Below are 13,040 nucleotides of genomic sequence, written 5' to 3' on the forward strand. Positions count from 1 at the left end.
GTTGGGTGTTGTTGCTTTGATTTCTGTCTTGAGTCATAGTAATATCTGGCCTTTAATCTTAGGGTTTTGGTTGTTTTTATATTTGTGGGTTATTACGATGTTCCGTGCGTAACGCTGTTTTAAGTACTTCTTGTAGGGCTGGTCTTGTCTTGGTGAATTCTCTGAGGCTTTGCTTGTCTGGGAATGTCTTTATTTCTCCTTCATATATGAAGCTTACTTTTGCAGGGTATAAAATTCTAGGGTGGGCATTGTTTTGTTTCAGAAGAGTGAGAATGGGGCCCCAGTCTCTTCTTGCTTGTAAAGTCTCATTAGAGAAGTCTGGTGTTATCAAATTGGCTTTCCCTTGTATGTTACTTGCTTCTTTTGTCTTACAGCTCTTAGAAGGGCCTCTTTAGTTGATATTTTGGTCAGTCTGATGACTGCATGTCATGACGTCTTCCTGTTTGCATTGAATCTCCCAGGGGTCCTCTGAGCTTCTTGAACTTGTATATCAAGATTTTGAGCAAGTCCTGGGAAATTTTCCTCTATTATATCTTCAAAAACCTTGTCCAACCCTTGCGTGATGTCTTCTCCCCCTTGTGGTAACCCTATGACCCTCACATTAGGTTTCTTCACATAATCCCATGTCTCTTGTAGGCTTTGCTCTTTTCTCTTGTTTCTCTGCTCTCTCTCTGTGACTGATTTATTTAATTGGAAGGTGTTATCTTCAATCTCTGATATTCTTTCTTCTGTTTGATCTACCCTGTTCTTGAGGCTTTCCACTGTATTTTGTAGTTCCCTGAGTTGATTCTTCATCTCTAGGAATTCGGTTAAAGTTTCTTCACTTTGTCAATCTCTTTAGTGAACTTTTGTTCCATGTCCTGGAGGCTTTTTGTGGTTTCTTTGTGTTGGTTATTGAGTTTTTCTTGCAGATCGGTGAGTGTTCTTATGATCCACATACGAAATTCCTCTTCTGTCATTTTGGTTGCCTGGTTTTGGTTGTTGTCTGTTTCTAAGGGGCTGGTGTTCCTCTTTGGAGGTGTGTTTTCCATTTGTTTCTTCATATTTCCTGAGTTCCTTCGCTTATTTCTTCCCATGTCGCTCGGTTGTTGTTTCTTTCCTTTAGGTTTTCGTTCGGGTATTCACACGTGTTGTTTAGTTTCTGAGCTGATAGGTGGTGTTGCTCACTGGTGGTGGCCGTCACTTGGCTGGTGTCTGCAGGTCTCTCTACCTGCTGGGGAGCCCACCAGCAGTCCGAGATGCAAGAGAGGGGAAAGGGCCGATTCACCTACCCTACTCGCTGGTCTCTGGGCTGCTCCGGCGGCCTCCCGTCTTCTGCCTCCTTAATTACACAGGTGGAAATAGATGGCAGGAACAGGAACAGTTCCTATCTCACCTCCGCCCCCAAGGTTGGTCTAGAAACTTTGGAGCCAAAGGCCCAGCCCCAAGTCACCGGAGTATGTGGGTCGTAAAATCTCTCTGCTTTATATTCACCAAAGGCAGCCTCCTACGAGGCTAGGCCCTGCCCAGGCGTGCTCCAGGGCCTGGACACCGAGCGCAGGAGACCTGTGCAGGGAGAGACTGTCCTGAAGCCGACAGGCCTGCAGCCAGACCCACCGAACCCCGTCTTCTGTCTCTGTAATTCAATTTTAATTTTAAAGTCACTACTTTCTTTACTGTAGACAATAAAATAGAAATGTTTATTTTTCTAAAAGAAATTCATTTCATTTATAATTTTATTTTCTTTTATTGGAAAAATTATTTTAATATTAAATCTACTATAAGTTCCAAGTTATAATTCATACTCAATCCACTTGTAAAACATGAGAAGCCGACAAAATGACTTCTAAGTTAACGTTAAGTTCAGAAATTCTTTGTACTAGTATTGCACAATTTCCATTTTACATATAGCTCACTAAAATCTGGGTTCCAATAGGGCAGAAGCCTTTTCTGACTTAACCACCTGCTGTATCTCTTGTGCACGACACATCCTACCCCATAATAAATAGTCATTGAGTGAATGGATGCATTAGCAAGCTATAGCGTTTGTCCTTCCTCTCCCAGATGCTTGTATATTATGGAAGCTCTACCCAGTATCTCTCTGTGGCACACTACCGTGAGCGTGCCACATGCTATGCTCTAGGTTTCCTTCAAACTTCCTACAATCTTTCTGGAGAGGCTTGTCAATGCACAAATTAAATGTGAACGCAGCCGCAAGAGAAGTAAAAAAAGGTAAGTCAGCGAATAACAAAGGATAAGAAGGATTGGTAATTTGGCCTATGTGAACTTTATTAAATGGAGAATAAGAGGTATAGATGGTTTTTAATTTTCTCTCCTCTCTTTTCCTCATTCCTCCTATTTTCCTCTTTGAAGAAAGATAGTATTTTATTTATAAAATATAATTTCCATGGTACTAGGCAATAGGATATATAGAGACGGGTATATTTCCCCCTACTCATTCGCAAAAGACTGATCTTACCAAATTTGAAGGTTGTATGCCACTAATTTTCAAGTTTATGATAGATGTTTGCTTATATGTAGCCTTGGATGAAGAATTGATATGAAAAAAAAATCCAAATATGAATCTGACTCCAGATGCAAGATGAGGGTTAGATTTGTCTTCTCTTAAATATTTATGGTCTCTGGAAATGGAATGACTTACTTTTCTATTTACTAGTGCCTGAATAGCTATGGTAGAAAAGAGATTATGAGGAATTAGAAAAAGGAGGGGAGGAAAAGCCTGAAAGTTTTCATGAAAATAGAGTATCTTAAATGCTGTTTTTGTCAATAAAATAATATCTTCATTATATTTACATTTTATCAGCTATGATATATAGTTAGGTAGTTAGGGCAATTCCTTCCCTAAACTTTTATTCTAATGAAAAGGAAAAATAAATTAATATATGAGTCCCAGAAAGCAGCCTGCTTTGTAAAACTTAAAGCCATGAAAGAATGTAAACATTCATCACAAAGAAATCATTTTAACTTATTGTACTTTTACTCTATTAGAGAGAAAGGTAAGATCTGATTTGTGGAGGGAAGACAGGTTTCAGGACAAGAGAAAAAGTAAGCACAGCTAACCATATACTCATTATACAATTATTTCAATTGTTTAAAATGAAGCAATTAAAGTTCTTATGTCATCACTTCGAGTTATTTTACATATTTAAGTGTATATACCAATAAATTATTTATTTATTTTTATTTTATTTTTTTGAGACAGCATCTCACTTGTTTGCTCTGGGTATAATGAAGTGGCATCATCATAGCTCACTACAACTTCAAACTCCCAGGCTCAAGCAATCCTGATCCTTCTGCCTCAGCCTCCAGAGTAGCTGGGACTACAGGCATGCACCACCACGCCCAGCTAATTTTTCTATTTTTAGTAGAGACAGGGTCTTACTCTTGCTCAGGCTGGTCTTGAACTCCTGAACTCAAGCGATCCTCACCCCTCGGCACACCGAAGTGTTATGATTATAGGCATGAGCCACTGTGCCCAGCCTCCAATAAATTATGTAAATCATAAACTTTCTTAGACTTACAACAGAAAAATATAAAAACATAAATAATATATTAGATAATCCAAATGCTCAAATCATTTTATAAATAAAAATTCTCCTTAATGAGGCTAGTGCTTAGCCTTTTTTTTCTTATTTTCACAGAATCTATAATCTTATACATCAATACCAATTTGCTTATTAGGAAAATGGATAGTACATACATCGCTTTAAATACCATTTAGCCAATAATATTACACTAATATACAATTAGTGTTAGGCAAATGCAACAAGATAAGTAAACATTGTAATTTATCAACTTAGGTGGTCAGTGGAGTTATGTGTATGTTTTTTAGTGTAATGACTTCTCATGCAGCAGAGGAGAGAAAGAGTTGATATGGGAATCAGTAGTAGCTAAGAGCCATTATTATATGATGCTATTTTTAAGTAAATCCTTACAAAGTGATAAATGAGGCCTAAAACAGCCAATCATTTAAGTGTCTTTGATACTTTTAGGTATTGTCAGATGAAATATAAGACAGGGGAGATATGTATTATATGTATATATATTATGGTTTAAAGTTGTTAAATAGAGATTACATTTGAATTCATTTCCATTTGGAAATATCAAATAGGGCAGGAATTTCTGAAGTATTCACTTGAATAGGATCAAATGACTTTGGGAAAGCATAATCTTGTTTTCAGTTGCACGTACAATCCCTTACATAGATTTCAATGGTTACTGAATTTGAGAAGCTAAAACAACTTTAGAAATTAATTATACTTTCCTGCTTTTCAGTATTTTGCTGTTAATACCTTTGGGTAGAGGGAGGTTGTAGGCTACAGCGAGTATGTATATTTATTTACATTTGTTCTTTGTCTCATAAGAGCTGAATTCTTTGAAGATCCAGGTTTTTCTTTTTTAAAGACTCATTATAAAATAACTTTACATAGAGTTTTGTCATAGTATTTGAAAGTATTAATAAGTTTCAGATAATATAGAATAACTATGAAATGCTATGAAACCACTAGAGTCTGCTGATCAATTTGGTGTTCTTGTAGAGCAGTTTCAGAAGGAAAAAATAAGAGCTACTAAAGGTTAAGACCCATTAAAGCAGCAGCAGTGGAAATTTAGGGCAATCTTCCAATGTGGAAAGGATTGCTGTGCAGTCTTTTTGGTCACATCCACAAACAGGAATAGTATCTGAGGCTGTCAACCACAACAGTAGCAACACAACAACACGGGATTGAGAAATGCTCATGGAAGAGATAATTGGAGTAGGTCCATGAACACTGAGTACAATTTCTGTAGTCAAGAAATATTATAGACATTGGTAATTTGAAATGTAGCATTTTCACCAAAGGAAGCCTATTTCTACCCAATTTCATATCTGTGAATCATGTACTTTACAAAAAATAAAGAATATACTTGAAAAGTATGGTTCATGGTGTGAACCAATGGTTCTCGAACTTTAGCATGTACCAGAATTACCCAGAGGGTTTGTCAAAATTGGGGGAGGTGCCAAAGTATAATTTGTGTTATACTTCTGTTTCCTTGGGACTTAATTAAGCCTGTGTTCCCAGACCACATTTTGGAATCACTGGTTTAAAGACTTGTTGAGAGACATTAGAGCCCTTATAAAAGAAGCCCCAGAGAGCTATCATGCTCCTTCTACCAAGTGAGGACACGGCCGCAAAGCAAGCCCTCACCAGATACTGAATTTGCTGATGCCTTGATCTTGAAATTCCCAGCCTCCAGAATTATGAGAAATCAATAGGTTGTTGTTTATAAGCTGCCCAGTTAATGGTATTTTGTTGTAGCAGCCTGAACAGATTAAGACAATTACCATCTTTCCCACAAACTAAATTTGTTTCTTAAAATCAATAAATGCTGATGTGTTGTTTTGTTTTTCAGAGAAAAATAAAGTGGTGATTCTCTATAAGAGAAATATTTGCTTTTAGTTTTTTTTTTCTGTGTGTGTGGGAGAGGTGATGGTACTGTACTATACAGTACTGAATATATTAATAGTACAAGAAAGTCAAATTGCAGAATAAACTAGTTCCATGTTTAGCAGGATTTTAGTTCTGGGTTTTTCCCAGACATTGCAGGCCAAATGAGGTATGAGGAGGAAATTCTTTCAGGTCTCACAGGGCAGACCACAAACAAGTCCTATTATACAACATAGATGTTAGGAAATAACTAGAGATTTTAAGGTAATCTGGGCAACACATGGAGACCTCCAATTCTGAGACTGAGTAGAACATGCAACAATGCTAAATGCCATGCATGTCGGAAATGTGAACTCCTGGCATGGTGAGAATAGTTTCTATGTTGAATGCCATTCAGTTTAATAAACTTTTGTTGAATGTCTTATGTATTCAAATGATAAAGCATTTTTGATATAACAAGGCTTCTGGGCGGCAGATTGGTTCTGGTCCATGGCCTGTTATGAACCCGGTCCCACAGCAGGAGGATAAAAGGTCCAAAACACTAAAAAATTCCCATAGCAGAAGGAAGAAATAAAATATGTAAAAGAATAAAGAGAAAACAGGTGAAAGGCCATAAGAGTTGTTTAATGATTTTAGCTATTTTCCTAACTTTGATTATTACCATCTGTACTTTTTTTGTTTATGGTAAGATATTTGCAAGTGTCAAATTTGTGCTTGAATAGCAGAAAACTAATTTTGTAAGATTGTTACATGATCCCATCACAGTTAGGAGTGCCCTGAGCCCAGGCAGAAAGCCAAAGATAATAAATGTGACTCTCATCTCTACTCCTAAATGCAGATGGATATAGAGAGTTTGAATAGTCTGGAGCTAAACGTCCACTGGATATGCATTGTCAAGGGAAAAAAAGCCAGACTCTATAAAACAACTTTAAAGAGATTTACTCTGAACCAAATTTGAGGACCATGACTTGGAGCCACTCCCAAGAAGCCTTGAACAAGTAGACTTGCTGTGGCTGGGTTACAGTTTGGTTTTATACATTTCAGGGAGACAGGGGTTACAGGTAAAGTCATAAATCAATACGTGGGAAGCATACATTGGTTTGGCCGGAAAAAGTGGGCCATCTTGAAGAGGTGGGCTTACAGGTGATAGGTGGGTTTAAAGATTCTTCTGCTTGTAATTGGTTAAAGACAAGAAGCTTTGTCTAAAGGCTTGGAATGTTTTAACATAGGAGCTAGAGATAAGCCACCAGACAAAGATTTGTTGTGTAAATTGAGGACCTGCAGGTTTGTCTTTGCATACCCTTAGGCCTGCTAATGGGTTACAAAGGACTTCCTCAAGAAGGGAGGGGAGCATGATGAGGCATGTTTGACCTCCTTCCTGGCAATTCAGTTTTAGGATATTCCTTTGGCCCTGAGGGGGTCCATTTAGTCAACCAGTGGGGGAGGGGGGTTCAGCCTTAAAATTTATTTTAGTTCACAGCATTCATACTTAAAATCCTCCCAAAATGAAGTTGTTCAGTTGAATGACAGAACACTTTAGCAGCAATTTTGTTTTTATTTCGTGATTTGAAGTTTTGACCTTGCTGGTGTGTTGGTCCTAAACACATGCACAGGCTCAGTTATGGTGGGAAGCAGTAACTTGGGCATCCAGAATGTTCCAATTCCAATTTACTTTAGGTAACCTGTAAGGGTAGAGTACAATCATTGTTAATATACTTGAAAACCAAAACCAAATAATTCAAGCAATGCAAACAAATCGTGCTCCAACCTATGAGCGGGCTAGAGTGGGATGCACAAAGATTAACAGGAAAGCAGAACACGGACAAAAATTAGTGTTTGGGAAAAACATAATGCGTTTTATGCATACTAAAACTCGCTGAAAAAAAAATTAAATGCAGTTTGTTAAAGTCTTATAAGTTTGAACACCATGTTTACTGCTTAGCATCACCAGTGGCATTATTTTCCCAGCTCGCTTCACCCAATGTCTCCTTCCCGCAACTTTCTATCCCTCCTCCTCAAAAACCTTTCCTTCTGGCAACGGGCTACAGGATGGTTAAACAAGCAAAGGGAAACTTTCTTGGCACAGTACCTTCAATCTGTTGAGTGAATAGAGCACATTTCAGCTGTGGGATGTACAAGCCCATGTCCCGAGTCAGCACAGCTCGTAGGGACAGGCTGACACTTATGAAATGAGGCAGGAGTGTTTACTACGGGCGCTAGGGAAGCGTCAGGACGCTACGTGGCCCCTTTGAAGTGGCACAATCTTGAGAAAAACTCTTGGCTCTTCAGATAAACTGGTGCGCCCCCTCCACAAAAGCCTCTGCAGATTTATCCTACAGGGGGTCGCCTCCAACGCAGGAAAGCACCTAAAAATGCTCCGACGCCTAGAGACCTTGTCCTTGAGCGCCGCAGAGACCGCGCAGGAAGGCCCCCACCCTTTGCAGCTCCAAAACCACCAAATGCACACCGCACGGAGCAGGTGTGCCAGAGAGAGCCCAAACCAGGTCACGGAGGTTGAGACCCTGCTCTCGCGGGATCTCCCCCGGCCACCGTCGTCTCCAGGCCTCAGTCAGGCCTCGCGTTGTTTGGGCTTGGGGGCGGAGCGAGCCCTGAGGGGGCGGAGCCAGATGGGGGCGTCCCCGGGCCTTGTTGACTTTGTCGTCCTAGCGAAACGGCCCGCTAGCCCGCGGCTCTCCGCGCATGCCCGGTCGGCGGCTCCTGAGGCCCGGACTGTCCGGCCGCCCCAGTAGCGGGTCCCGGCCCCGCCCCTCCCCCCGGCGGCGGTGGCGTGTGGCGGTGGTGGTGTGGCGGCTGCCGGCTGCCGCGGACCCCGGCGAGTCCTAGCGCCTGGTCCTACGCGCCGCTGCGGCGGGCCAGCCCAACTGCCGCGCCACAGGTAACGGCGCCGCCGGCGGGTCGGGGTCGTGCGGGTCTGCGTGTCCAGTGTGCTGGGGTCAGGCGGGCAAAGGGGAGCGCCCCGCGGCCGGGGCCACCCACGGGCTGGGGAGGTCCGGGACCTGGGGTCGGGGTCGGGGGTACACGGGTTACTCAGAGGCCGGAGGTCGGGGTCCAGGGGTCGGGGTCCGAGGGGCTGCGGTCGTGGGCTGGGGAACCGAGGGGCGGGCCGTTGGGGGCCGGAGGGCCCGCGGGCGTAGGGGTCCGGAGTCCGCGGGGGCGGTCCGGGGGCCTGGAGGTCGGGGGCGGGGGGCCGGGTGCGGGGAGGCCGGTGGCCCGAGGGAGGCCGGGGCGCCGCGTCCTAAGGCCGGTCCTTCGGGTCTGACCTGGCTCGGACCGGTGAGCCCCGGCCGCCCGCGGGCCCCTTGGGGCCTTTTCACATCCACCCAGTGACTTCTGTTGTTTTGGTTTTGAAGGGAGGGAATCCAACCTCCGTAGGCTCGGGAAAGCCTGGGGGCTGGGAAGAGATGGAAAAGGTTAGAGCAGGCGCTATCATTTTCTTTCTTTCTTTTTTTTGTTTGTTTGAGCGTTTACTACGGTTTGTGGTAAGTGCAGTGCCCGTCGGACTGGGGAATTTCAAACACCGGCGTGGAGAGGACCCCTGAGTAGAACCTGACGGTTTAGTTTTGCAGATCTAAGATTTTTTTTTTTTTAACTTTTATTATTTTGTTTTTTGGTCCTCTTTTTAAAATTGGGAAATCATAGCTAGTTTTTAACATTACAAATCAGAAGAACTTTGGTACGGAGGAGAAAGCATACTTTTAGCAATAGTTATTTTCCCTCTGTTACTTTTTTGTTTTTTTTTTAATGATAAAAGTACTGCGTGCTCTTTAAGAAAAAATTAACCAGCCAAACAATGAGGAGGCCTGCCCTCTGTCGCCCCCACCCCCTTTCATATTTCCCTTTCTTGCTAGCCAGGGTAACCAGTCTTCAAGTGTGATGTGTAGCTGTTTAGGATTTTTTTCTGTATATATAATGAGTATGCTTTAAAAACAAAATTGGGATCACATATAGCACAGTATATCTTTTTATTAGCCAACAGTGCGTCGCGGGTATCTTTCCATTTTATTATGTACCTCCTTAGTTTTAAAAGCAGCATAGCTATATATTTATTTCTTGCTGAAATAAATTTCTTGCTCCAATTTTTCGATAATCAGTAGCTTGTAAAAAGGGCTACAAACCAATATTTTGAAACCTAATGTGATAAAACTTTCAGAATGTCTAGTGCCAGACAGGATTCTTTGGTATTAACCAGGTTGAGTAATACGTTTACTTAGAGCTTAATGGTAGTTTACATGAGGCTGGTTGACTTCATAAAGCAGGTTACTAAAATAGTTTTCTATTTGTTTTTTGAGAGCATTTTTCAAAGTAAATTTAAATTCCATGTGGTTAGTTGAGAACATTTAATGTTTTAAACAACAAGTGGCTAATGTGTGTGGAGGAGGTAAAGTAGAAAGGTAGTGACCCAGAAGTTTGTTTTTCAGACAAAAAAAGCATCAGGAATTAAATATTTTGATAAGTAAGCCATAGGGAGTAAGCTGGAAGTGGAAGGATGATACTTCATTGCTTTCTATTAAGTAAGAGAGCTAGCAAATTCCTGTTACGTATTGTATTTATGTGTGCAGAAGAGCTGTAGGCTTTGTTGATTTAATCACTAACTTGTATTAAAGATATACTGTGTGTTCATCTTGGTGGTAGATTCTAGTGAAAGCAGTGCTGAGTGAGATAATCACAAACAACAGTCTGGTTCTGAACATATATAGCCTGAAATCTTAGGCAAAATTGTGTAGCATTTTATTGTTTGGGAACTGCTTTAAAGAAATAAAAAATATCCATGGCATTTTAGTTATTCTTCTTAATAATATACTGTTATAGATTTCTCATAATAGTATAAGTGGCATTCTTCCTATTTCTATAGAATAATAAACAGAAGTTTTGCCACGTTGACTAAAGTGCTCAAGATCCCCTTGCTTTTTTTAATAGTGGTACTTGCTTATACTTCGGTGTGCTTAATCCAAGGACCTATGTATTTGGCCCTGCCTTGCTCCCTCCTGGTAATGAAAATTGCCTTACAAGATTGTTGATCTTAGTTTCCTCTCCTTTCTTTGAAATGTTCCCAACAAATTAGAGACATGAATATACGCATTGAAAACAATCTAAAGGGTAAATTGTGTGAAACTATAATGGTATCTTTTTAGGTATGGTTTCTGGTGATTTATTATTAAAATAATAAACTTGTTGATCTTATGCTGTTAACCAAGAGATGGAGGATTGTGTTACTTAGGACATTACTGGGTGCTGTGGTAAATTTGGATATTATAAATTGTAGCTCTCATAGCTACTTATTCCTTACAAACTTGGAAGGATAATCTCATTTCATTAAGCATTATTTTTATGAACCTACTTGAACTTTTTGTAAACTAATATGCTGAAAAGAGAGCTCTAAGAAGCCTGAAAAGAGTAGAACTTGCTTATATCATTTTTGGTGTTTTTTTTCATTTTTGGTAGTCCCTTAAACTGCATCATGACTGTTTAATAGGGTGTTACAATATTATGGTATATTAATCTGTTTTAGTTTTCCACCGTATGTGACAACTGTGTAGTTTAAAGAAATAAGGCAAATACTAAAATTAATAAATCAGTTGTAATATGTATTTGAGAATAAACCCACATATAGGAGAAACTTTGAGCTTTTATTGGCAGTTAAGGATGATTGGATTCATATCTAAGTGGTGTATCTCCCATCAGTTATCTCTTGTACAACTTTACATTGGATATTGAGTGGGTTTTATAGTGTGTGACACAAATATTTCAGCCCCAAAAGACCTTTTTAGAATACATTAAAGTTTATTGATTTTTCAGCTATTGTGGGGAGAGGGGATAGAAATCAAATGGGGTGTGTGTGTATTTTAAAAATTAAGAGAGAGCCTATTGCTGATGGGAAGAAATAGAAAGTTTATTTTCCAATTTAACCTGAAAATCCTTTTGGGAACATAAATTTATGAATATCCAGAAATCAACTATTTAGGTCCTATGGATGATACAAAAAAAGCATCAGGTATGATCTCTAGTTTAAAATTTTTTGGGATTTAAAACTAATTTGTATAAAACCACTACTGTGACATTACATAAAGGACCTGTTTCCTGATAGTTTCTACGGAGAAAGCAGTTATTATAAAAGAGAAGCCAAAATAGAGGGGGTAAACCTGAGAACTGGCTGTCAAAGTAGACAAAGGGAGAGGGGTTCTCAAAGGTACTCTCATGGTACTTGGTAGAGTAGATGGATGTCAAGAAAGATGAGAACTTAGTTATTTGAGCTTTGAGATACTGAAAAAATATCTAATTATAATTATCCTTTATTAGCTGTGTCCTGCTGGGGGTTGAGTTGGAATAATTAACACTTTTCAGTAACTTGCAGGCTCTTATAAACCTTTTATAATAATCTCGTTATCATAAGTCAATTCAGTTTGTAATCTAAAGTTATAACGAGCATTTGAAGAGCTGTAGAATGTGAAATGCTATGAAGGTCTGTCTTCTGTGACTATCACAAGCTAGCACCTCCAACTCAGCCTTCTTGGGGCCTTTCATTTTCCTCTCATTTCCTTAAGTATATAGGTGTTCTTTTAGGTTTAGTTCTCTTTTTAGAGCTTGTTCTCTCCTTTGGCAATGCCACATAGACCCATGGTCTTAAGCTGCTCATTCCTCCCCTACCCCTCACTTTGGCGAAGCTCCCAATTCTGTCTCACCAGCCTTGTCTTCTTTCCTAAGCTCCAGATTTGTCTGTCTTTTGTTATTCTCCTTGATAAAATTTTGCTGGCTGTCATTTTGGTATTTTGAGTCATAGATTCAGAATTAAACTTTTTTCCAAACTTAATTCTTCTTCCCCTTTTTATTGTCTATGTTAATGACCTTAACATTTTCTTAGTCTTCTAGGCTCAAAATCGAAGGGTCACCTTTGATTCTCTACTCTTTTCTTTTTCAGAAGTATTTTTTTTGTCATTCTTTTGCATTATGGTTCCCGATTCTCCTGCCTTCTTTCCATTATTCCAGCAACCATGTATATAACAAGAGATAGACTTAATTTCTAGGTTTTGCCATTCATCATGCATACTGCTATTAATTGTCCTAAATCGAGACCTGATCATATTCCCTGCTTGATGACAAAACAAAAAAATCCAAAACACTGGCCATTATGCTAAATGCTTTGTTCTCATTTGGTCCTCATAATTTATGTTGGTAGGTATCATTATCTCCACTTTACAGATGAAGAAATTAAGACTTCATGAGCCTGAAGGAGTTGCTAGGGGGAGGAAAACCTAGGATTTGAATCCCTCTTCCTTGCAAGTCTTTGTTTTGACCACTTTGCTTCTGCGAAGTGGCCCTTTTTCCACTCTGGAGAATCAAGTCCTGATTCCTCAGTGTTGCTTTTCAAAACAGTATTATTTGACCCCAGTGTACCTTGAAGAACTTATTTCTTGTTTCAGTCAAACTTGTTACATTCTTTGTGTTCCAAAAAGAATGTAAACTTAAATTTTACTTTACTTTCTTTTGTTTCTCATGCATTTCCATTTCTTGAAATTTTTTTCTTTTCCCATCTCTGTCTTTAGAAGTCCTCCATGTAAAAGGCTAGCTCATATACTGTATTTCCCTAGAGCCCTC

The 13,040-nt window shown here is 39.9% G+C and overlaps 1 protein-coding gene and 1 long non-coding RNA gene across 3 annotated transcripts in view; one reads left to right on the forward strand and one right to left on the reverse strand.

Moving 5' to 3' along the window:
• Positions 1 to 6,961: 6,961 nt before the first annotated feature.
• LOC109731089 (uncharacterized) lies at positions 6,962 to 7,994 on the reverse strand. Its single transcript, XR_002224392.2, has 2 exons — positions 7,516 to 7,994; positions 6,962 to 7,108 (listed from the first exon to the last, which is right to left on the reverse strand). It is a non-coding gene; the product is annotated as an uncharacterized LOC109731089 (long non-coding RNA).
• A 146-nt stretch (positions 7,995 to 8,140) lies between these two features.
• Positions 8,141 to 13,040, forward strand: part of PCMTD1 (protein-L-isoaspartate (D-aspartate) O-methyltransferase domain containing 1) — a 69,288-nt gene continuing 64,388 nt past the window's right edge. Inside the window, exon 1 of one of the 2 annotated variants that reach the window (XM_012790047.3) lies at positions 8,141 to 8,322. The gene's annotated coding sequence lies outside the window, so the exon portion shown is untranslated. The remainder of the gene's footprint in view (positions 8,323 to 13,040) is intronic. The other variant, XM_012790044.2, reaches the window with a different exon arrangement.

This window comes from Microcebus murinus, chromosome 7 (assembly GCF_040939455.1).
Source record: "Microcebus murinus isolate Inina chromosome 7, M.murinus_Inina_mat1.0, whole genome shotgun sequence".
NCBI classification, from domain to species: Eukaryota; Metazoa; Chordata; class Mammalia; order Primates; family Cheirogaleidae; genus Microcebus; species Microcebus murinus.